This window comes from Gigantopelta aegis, chromosome 4 (assembly GCF_016097555.1).
Source record: "Gigantopelta aegis isolate Gae_Host chromosome 4, Gae_host_genome, whole genome shotgun sequence".
Classification (NCBI taxonomy): Eukaryota; Metazoa; Mollusca; class Gastropoda; order Neomphalida; family Peltospiridae; genus Gigantopelta; species Gigantopelta aegis.
Window position 1 is genome coordinate 7,807,792 of NC_054702.1, and position 10,050 is coordinate 7,817,841.

The following is a 10,050-nucleotide window of genomic DNA, read 5'->3' on the forward strand; positions in this document are numbered from 1 at the left end:
CCCCCCCCCCCCCCCCCCCCATGTGATTAATTCTAGAACAGCTTATCCTTTGTCAAGAATAATGTGGTAAACTCGCTTTACAAGTTTGTATTGAATAATACTGTGTAGTGGAAATGAAAGGAATACTGGTTTAACTACAGCATTTTGGAATGAAGGCATGTTTAATGACACCCCAGCACACAAAAACAATCGGCTATACAGCTTTTTGGTGTGTGTCTAACATAATTATTGTTATTTTGACGTTACATGATCTAAAGAACAAGAGAAAACCTATTCCTGCTATATAGCTATAGGCTGCTCTTGCCAAAACGCAGAAGGTGATCTTTTATATGCACTTTCAAGCATACAGGATAGCACATAGGCCTACCATTGTCTTGGTAGATCAGTTATGGACCACTGGTTGAGATGTGAGATACCAAAAACCCCCAATGAGTTCACCAAGAGGAATTGATCCCACCAGCCTTTGCACCTCAGGCATTCACGCATGTACCGCTGAGCTACATTCTTCCTCGTAGAAAGTCGGTCATGAGCAGAGCAGACTTGAGGAGATGTCAACTACAGAAAACAAGTTTAATCATCTCATCTCTTTGTTATGTGTGGCCATCTACCTAATTTTGACTTGACTTGCTTTGGGGAAATGTGATAAATAGGATTCTTTAGGAAATTAGACAACACATTAAAACAAAAGAAAGTTTTTAAGCAAAAGATTGAGATTTTAAGATAGTTTTACTGACAAATTTAATGGGTTTTTTTTTATATATTAATATAAAATTTATTTTAAGCATGAAAGAACTAAGTTCCACTCTGAAAATAATGGGCATAATTCTTAGTGTGTTCATCCATTTGGCAATTTATTCATCTGTATAAAGACCTCATTTTGGGTTAATTCTGCCAGAATCTATTTGGATTCTAGCAGCTTTATCACAGAAATACATCAGGATCTTTTTTTTATTCAGAATTTTAATTATCTGGACATGAAAATGATAGTGTCTAATAGATGTTGTTTCGTATTAAATGGATGTTGTGCTCAATACTTGGTAGATTGTTTCTACAATAAATGTTGGATTAAATGCTTGGTGGATTTTTGTGTTAGGTTATTGTTACAGGAATCTTAATTTGATTCACATGATTTTCATTTACAGGAATCAGATTCACAGATTCCCATTGAAGGAAAAAGTTTGTTTGTTTTATTTAACGACGCCATTAGAGCACATTGATTTTTAATCTTATCATCGGCTATTGGACGTCAAACATATGGTCATTCTGACACTGTTTTTAGAGGAAACCCGCTGTCGCCACATAGGCTACTCTTCTTTACGACAGGCAGCAAGGGATCTTTTATTTGCGCTTCCCACGAGCAGGATAGCACAAACCATGGCCTTTGTTGAACCAGTTATGGATCACTGGTCGGTGCAAGTGGTTTACACCTACCCATTGAGCCTTGCGGAGCACTCACTCAGGGTTTGGAGTCGGTATCTGGATTAAAAATCCCATGCCTCGACTGGGATCCGAACCCAGTACCTACCAGCCTGTAGACCGATGGCCTGCCACGATGCCACCGAGGCCGGTCCCATTGAAGAATAAGCCCTGCATGTAGTACAGTGTACATCTGTATTATTATTGTGTTTTTGATCATTGTTAAATTGATGATAATCATTGCATATTCATCAAGGTTTGTATGCTTTGAGATTTATTTTTAAATTTTAATTTAGTCATGGTTTATATGTCTATTTTAATCTCTTTTTTTCTTCTTCTTTTCTTCTTCTTTTTTTCAGTCAGTGGATTAAATCAAACCATTCCTGTGACCTAACAGCCTCAAACAGTTTCATCACGTGGTTCAACCATGGTGACTGGCTCTCGGATTTGCTCACACCTACTCACACCAGTACAATTTTACCAGGAGCATTGGCAGCTGCTACTGAAAGAGTCTGCAGACTTTCATATTATTGTCACAATCGTTAAATCAGCAGCTAGCAATAGTTACATGAAAAAGAAGACATTTATTTCACTTTCAGCTTAGTGCTAGTCTTCGCTTTTAATACATGCTGTTGGACCTTTCATTTGTCTGCACATTTTAGGTGTACGGTTTGTGTTTCTTTTAATCAATCTTCATTTAGTTCTTGGGTAGCTGGCTTAAATAGAAATATAATATTTTTCTTTTTCATGCCATAGCCTGAACTACTTTAAATGTATAAACTATATGAACATGTAATGCAGCCACACCTGTCTGCCCAATGATCCCTTCCGTGGTTAGGCTGTAAAGTGACATTGGGGTTCTGGGTCGTATGGATGGACTAACCTTATAGATGGTTCAAGGAGTCATTGGAGTTCTGGACCCCATAGATCAATTAACCATGTTTTTCAAGGTAACATTAGTGTTTTGGGCCCCATGAATGGACTAACCTTGTAGATGGTTCAATGTGATATTGGAGTTCTGGACCCCATAGATCAATTAACCATGTTTTTCAAGGTAACATTAGTGTTTTGGGCCCCATGAATGGACTAACCTTGTAGATGGTTCAATGTGATATTGGAGTTCTGGACCCCATAGATCAATTAACCATGTTTTTCAAGGTAACATTAGTGTTTTGGGCCCCATGAATGGACTAACCTTGTAGATGGTTCAATGTGATATTGGAGTTCTGGACCCCATAGATCAATTAACCATGTTTTTCAAGGTAACATTAGTGTTTTGGGCCCCATGAATGGACTAACCTTGTAGATGGTTCAATGTGATATTGGAGTTCTGGACCCCATAGATCAATTAACCATGTTTTTCAAGGTAACATTAGTGTATTGGGCCCCATGAAAGGACTATCCTTACAAATGGTTCAAGAAGACTTTGTGGTTCTGGGCTCTACAGATCGACTAACCGTGTGGTTCACGGTAACATTGGGGTTCTGGACCCCATGGATTGACTAACCATGTTTTTCAAGGAGACATTGGGATTTTGAACTCTATGGATCTACTAACATATGGTTAAGAGAGACATTACACTTCTGGACTCCATGAGTGGACTGTCTCTGTGGTTCGTGGTGAAATGGGGGTTCTGGGCTCTATCAATGGACTGTCTATTTGGTTGACAGTGACATTGGGGTTCTGGGCTCTATGAATGGACTGTCTATATGGTTCATGGTGACATTGGGGTTCTGGACTCTATGAATGGACTGTCTATTTGGTTGACAGTGACATTGGGGTTCTGGGCTCTATGAATGAACTGTCTATTTGGTTGACGGTGACATTGGGGTTTTGGGCGCTATGAATGGACTGTCTGTATGGTTCATGGTGACAATGGGGTTCTGGGCCCTATCAATGGACTGTCTACATGGTTCATGGTGACATTGGGGTTCTTGGCTCTATGAATGGACTGTCTATTTGGTTGACGGTGACATGGGGTTTTTTTGTGGGGTCTATGAATGGACTGTCTATATGGTTCATGGTGACAATGGGGTTCTGAACTCTATCAATGGACTGTCTGTGTGGTTCATGGTGATACTGTGGTTCTGGAATCTATCTGTGGACTGTCTATATGGTCCATGGTGAAATTGGGGTTCTGACCTTATTGGACAGACAGTATTCTGGGTCTTGGGGTGACTTGGGCTACATGGATGAACAATTTTAATAAAATATTTCCTGACTGACATGACTGCAGACCCTCATTGAGTGCTAGATTGTTCAGTTCATTTCAGAAAGGGTTCTACAAAAGATGGCTAGTCTGTCAGTGTTTGAACTGGATTCAACAAATACCTTTTTTTCTTCACTTTTGCTCTTTTTTAGCTCTTTAAAAAAAATATTTTTAGAATGAACAAATTTTATAACCATCAAGTACATATACATGTACTGCCTTGACCTAGCACTAGTCATTGTTGCACTTCCATGAACAAAATGTTTTATTGAACAGAATTTTTCACATTAACAGAAACATTTTTTGTGTTTGCTTTTTTTTTAGTTTCTTAACACAACTGAAAATTTTATGTTTCTATTATCCTAGCATTTTCATACATTGTCATTCCATTTGTTATCATTTTATTATTTTCATCCAAATTATTCAAATTAAATTACTTGTTATCTTTTAGTTTTGTCAAAATTACACTGCTACTGTTATGGAAAGACACAGACTACAATATTTACTATATATTCTTACTTGTTATGGTTGTCAAGATATTGTGAGTAGAATGAACTTCCTTTTGAATTGTGGTGTAACTTGGTTCTGTACCTGTTCCAGTTTCTGTTCCTGGCAGATTTGAGAAACATTGATAAAAGAGGATTATTTAACATTGATAAAAGAGGATTACTTGTATTATGTGTAGATATGTATGTACTTACATCTTATGAGATTGTTTTAGTGCCCACTCTCTTGCTCTCTCCTTCTCTCCTAAAACTCTCTCTCTCTCTCTCTCTCTCTCTCTCTCTCTCTCTCTCTCTCTCTCTCTCTCTCTCTCTCTCTCTCTCTCTCTCTCTTAAAAACTGTACATGTAATCAGTGCTTTGATCGTTTGCTAAACACATGCCTTTTACCTCAGTTGTTTCTGTGTATATAATTTGTACATGCATTTGCAAGATGTTTTAGCCTATATGTATATGTATATGTGTGTGTGTAAGTGTATATATGTGTATGTGTGTCTGTGTGTGTGCGTGTGTGTATATATATACATATTATTGTTATATATGTAGGTGTGTGGAACTACTTTTTTCACTCATTACTAAAACCATAGAAACTTTTAAACAGATTTGTGTTTTTTAAATACATATAATACAGTTTTGAATCAATTTGAATGATATCTTCAATTAAAAGTAAACCAATAGAACTACCTCAAATACTATATTCCTTTTGAATTTTTTACTTACATGTTATACTTAACTTCAAAAGTTTTGTACCTTAAACTTGTTTCAAGTTTTATGATCCATTAAGCCACAAATGTTTGACATCCAGTAGCCGATGATTAATAAATCATGTGCTCTAGTGGTGTTGCTAAACAAAACAAACTTTAACTTTTAACTTTTTATTTTAAATTTCTAAATGTAGACATAAAATAACATTTAAAAAAAAAAAAAGTCTGATTAATAAAAATCAAACTTTTAATTATTTTCATGACAGTATAAAACTAGTATAATAGTATCAGGCATTGAATGTTTTTTTAAAGAATTCTGCCAGAATCATAAAAATGCGGTACACAATCTACATATTTTGGGTTGCCATCTCATAACTTTACACTTGCAACCGTAATTCTGGGATTTGCAAAAGCACAGAATCCTTCTAAATTCACAACCTGAATAACATTGTAGTCAAATAATTACAACTTTTTATGGAGCCTAATTTTTTTTTTTTAGATATGTTCAACTACAGATTTTTATATGTAATTCATCAAAGTGCTAATCATTTTGGGGCGTTAAAGCCTGCCTCTTTGTTAAACCACACTCTATGATTATCTGTATCTGTATGTGTGTCAGATGTACCAAATGTTTAAAGGCATATTGTTACAGACCACTGACCTATTTAATGGTCTAACAAAGTATTACCTGAGCAAAAATAATTTGATTTGTCCCTAAATGTACTTTATTCAACCATCTTCATAACCACCATACTCCATTTATTAATGACATTTTGTAAAAATAATTGAATTATGGCAATGGTCCATAATTCAAAAACTAAAATTGCTGAGAGGGTTGACATGGATTTCACTCCATCATGGTTCAGTTAAGGTGATGCAATAGCTAGATTTAGTTTCCAACAATTACTGTAATTTCTATTTATTATCCATTTTTAGAGAAATAAGTCCTTAAATCTGTGACAGTATGCCTTTAACATCCAATAGCCGATGATTAATTAATCAGTGTGCTCCAGTGGTGTTGTTAAACTTTAAAAACTTGTTACATTAGATGTATTTTTCTTGTTTGATGCAGATATGTATTTCGTCTTGTACATAAATAACCCTGTACCATTATGTATTTTAATCTCCTTGGCAGTATTTCAGGCAAGGTTAAGATGCATACGTCTTTCAGAGAAGGAGTTGTGAACAACATTGCTAAGTCCGAGACTAACACTAACTCAATATTACATTGTTGTATCCATGCCCAGCATGCAAATGTTGATGTTTGTAGTGAACAATAGAAAAACAAATATTTTTGATCCTGTGACGTATTTGGTTATTGTTATGTTTTGTCTGATATTGTTTCTAATATGAATTATCATAAGGGCTGTTCTGAATAGGATCTCATTGGGGTGGGGGTGGGAGGGGAGGCAGTTTTTTTTAATACACTCACAAAATAAAATGTTATGAAATTTAAAAACACTAAGGGCCGAATTTAAAAAGCTTGTTTATGTCTTACATACATTTACAACGCTTAAAGGGACATACCCTAGTTTTTAACCACTATTACGCATTTTTTTACTATTATAACCGTTTTTGATAACATAAATCATACTTTACTTACATTTTATTGTTCACATTATCAATTTCCATACATTCAAAGTGTTTTTGGTCATCCTGGTTTTTAATATCACAAAATCCATTTCTCATATTTTTAAAAACGCACCTGCATCTGAGAAATAACAGTTATGGAGTTAGAGTTATAGTCTATTTTTAGGGAGTATTTTACCATTTCAAAGTCACAGACTCATGTTTCACTCATTTGTAACTTGATCCAAATGTGTTACAGGTTTGTAGATTAACTAAACTTACCCGGTAGTGTTAATTTTCACAGCTTAAAAATAGGGTATGTCCCTTTAATACATCAGCATCTAAGAAAAAATCATAAATTCGGTCTCAAGTGTTAGTTGGCTGGTTTCGAATCTACTGCATCGATTTGCATGGCATTTGACAAACCATGTATGGAAAATGTCAGACTGACCAGGTATAAATAATAATTATAGTGCTGCTCCACCTCACCCCACCCCCATGTGATCAGGAACAGCCCTAAGTTTTGGTTTACAATATCTGTGTAAATATGATGATGTAAGAACTGAACTATGATATTAAAAACAAGAATTGTAGTATGTTTGTTATGTATGGTCAAGTCAGATTGTGTATGTCGTTTTGCTTTCATATTCTTTCTATTATAGAATTGATATGCGACTTCTTTGACTCCTGTTGCAAATAACTGTTTCTCATTTAAGCAGAGAAACATTTTTATGTTTTCTTGAATTAATTGCCATGGTAACACAAAATTGCTTCCCATTTTGGTTCATTCCAGATGCATAAAACTAGATAAACTTGACATTAATCAGGAATATGATTGCAATTTATATTCCAAAATAACAAATAAAGAGCCACATTATTGCCAGTGGGAACACAGCTCTGTTTTGGTAATAACATATTGGTGTTGGTGGTGTAAATATTCAAATGAAGACATTTATTTAGAGATCTTGTATAGTGATTCTTGAAAACATGTCTTCCTTATTAACTTGCTTATAGGGTGCATGCCACCAAATTAAATACCATAGACGACAATGGTGATGTATGGCTGTAAAGTTGTTACATGCAACATTTCAATCAATATGAACACAGTAGATATAAATACCTCACCATTAGAATTAATTGTAGAAATTAGGAGCCAAAGTTTTTTAGTTCAGATACAACAGGAAGTGCCTTCACTATGCTTTAGTTGCGCACCCAAATTATGCTAAGTTTAGTGGCATCCCACACATTTCAATCACAACAGTATCTGGTACACAGACACTGATTCAGTTTGAAAAATATGAATTAACTGGACAGTTGAAACATCACTTTATTCCAAGAAACCGCTGAACCACCATTAACCTTGTCATGGACAGATGGGCCAGATAGTTTGTACCTCGATTGTATAAAAGCTGGAATTTAAATTAAAATCTTAGAACCACTGTTTATAAAGATGACCATTTGATCCATCAGACTACCATTTGAAATTAAAAACAAAAAACCACTTTTTATGAAATGACTATTTAATATATTAGTTTTAAATTAAAAACCAGAAACCACTGTGTATGAATATGGCTGTTTAATATATTGCACCAGTTTGAAATTTTACTATAACCACTGTTTTTGGGAGATGACCATTCAATATCATAGACTAAAGATTTTGGTATCAATTTAGGAAAATCAATCATCATTTTAGTGTATAATAATTCTGTTGATGTCGATTTGAGAATCTGATATTTTAATCTGAAAGTAGGAAATAGCTCTTAATTACAGATTTATTGCTTAAACATTTCATTCTAGACAGTTGGAATAAAGTTTGGAATCGGGCATGTAGTTTTCTCACCTGAATTCAAAAATCTTGCTAGTACAATGGTGTTTTTACAAAATTATTTTCTGTTGGTGATAATTCATAAATTCATAATTTATAAATTATCAGTTCGATGTGTTTCTGCTTGTCCTTGTTTTGCAGTAATTCAAAAAGTACTTTCTTAGAATCTAGGGTAAGTGACTCTAATCTGTTATGAATAGATAAATCAGATTTTTCTTCTCTAAATATTGTTTGATTCCACCATATTGATTAGCATATATAACAAGAATTTAAAAATAGCATAGTTATGCTCATTAGGTTGGTGTGTATTGGATCTGTACAGAAGGTTCAGACCTGTGAATGCCATGGGAATAAAGTCCAGTCTCGCAGACCTGATCAAGAACCACATAATTGTAAAGGTTTTGACATTGATTTTATATAGGACAGACAGAAGAACTATATATGGGCAATAAGTTTCTTTCCTGGGGTAATTTTTTATTTTTTTATTTTTTGTTTTAGATCTTCTCAAGCTGGAAGGAAAGAAATATGCATTATTATTCTAGTGATGTTAATTTTGCATTTGGCTCTTGTTTGGGTTTTTAGATATACATGTATAGGTCTGTTTCTCACCACTTCTCAGATCATTGTCAGGTTGTTATATCAAGCTACCTTTTTGTAAAATGACTTAATTATTATTTCACTTTTATATACAACTAAATAAGTTTTCAACACATATTTGTTTTTTGTTCATTGGTGGGTTTTTTAATTGAATTGTTTCAAAAACATTAAACCAGTTTACAGAAGACCAGACATTTAATTCAGCAGAATCATTGTGTGGTATTACGATGTTGGTTAATTTGTTGTAGAATATATGAACGTGATTGTACACCATGGCCGTACCACTTTTTTCTTCTTTTTAGGGAGTTATATATTTGTATCTGTGAAAATGCCCTTCACAGGTGAATTTGAAAGGAGAGTCTGGCAACCTCGAGCTGTATTACTATTTTTCATACTGTGCTGCCCCAGTACATGTACGTTATTTTTCACTTGTAAACAGAAATCGATATTTGAATAAAGGTAAAAATGAGTGACATTTTTATTTTAAAAGAACTATAAGACCAGTCTTGTACATTTTTCAACCATGAGGATTTTCTATGGTCATTTTAATGTAGCGTATTTCAGAACTTGTGTATTATTCATGTAATCAGGGTATATTTATTATATGTTTTCCTGACAGTAGACCAAGCAGGATATATGCAATATTACTGCAACTAACATGTTTTTCTAAGAGAACTTAAACTTTTCCTTTCCATTTCATATGTATATTGGTTATTTTAATTTGTGAAACTCTAGCCAGTATATACATATGTCCTGCTGAAGTCAATATGCATGTGTTACCTGGTAGGTCTTCACTGGCTAAAGTTTCTGTTTGACAAATTACATAATTAATATATGAGTATAATGGTCTAGTACAAATCTTCAATATTTATATAAACAAAAAACCCAACAGGAATGAAAGTTAACGTAACGACAGTATCTTGATCAAATTTGGAAATATTTTGATGGTATAGGATATATAATCAACGTTTTAATCTTTAACGTCACTGATCCTAGTTACATGTATTTGGCAGAGAGTAATATGTTTAGTTATTAAGATATCTGACCATATACTACCAGGTGTGTGTGCAGGAATTGCAGCAGGGGGTTTACACTGTGGCGACCAAAGTTATGTTCCTCCAAAAAATATATTGTGGAAAAAGAAAAGTTGCTCGAGCATGGAGGGGTTTTGACCCCCAAAACCCACCCATCACCTGACTAGCTTACACATTACATACATTTTGCTTAA

The 10,050-nt window shown here is 34.3% G+C and overlaps 1 protein-coding gene across 3 annotated transcripts in view; it reads left to right on the plus strand.

Moving 5' to 3' along the window:
• The window catches only part of LOC121372604 (arrestin domain-containing protein 2-like), an 87,562-nt gene extending 82,012 nt beyond the window's left edge, over positions 1-5,550 (plus strand). For all 3 annotated transcript variants that reach the window (XM_041499016.1, XM_041499017.1, XM_041499019.1), the window contains exon 8: positions 1,776-5,550. The gene's annotated coding sequence lies outside the window, so the exon portion shown is untranslated. The remainder of the gene's footprint in view (positions 1-1,775) is intronic.
• Positions 5,551-10,050: the final 4,500 nt, after the last annotated feature.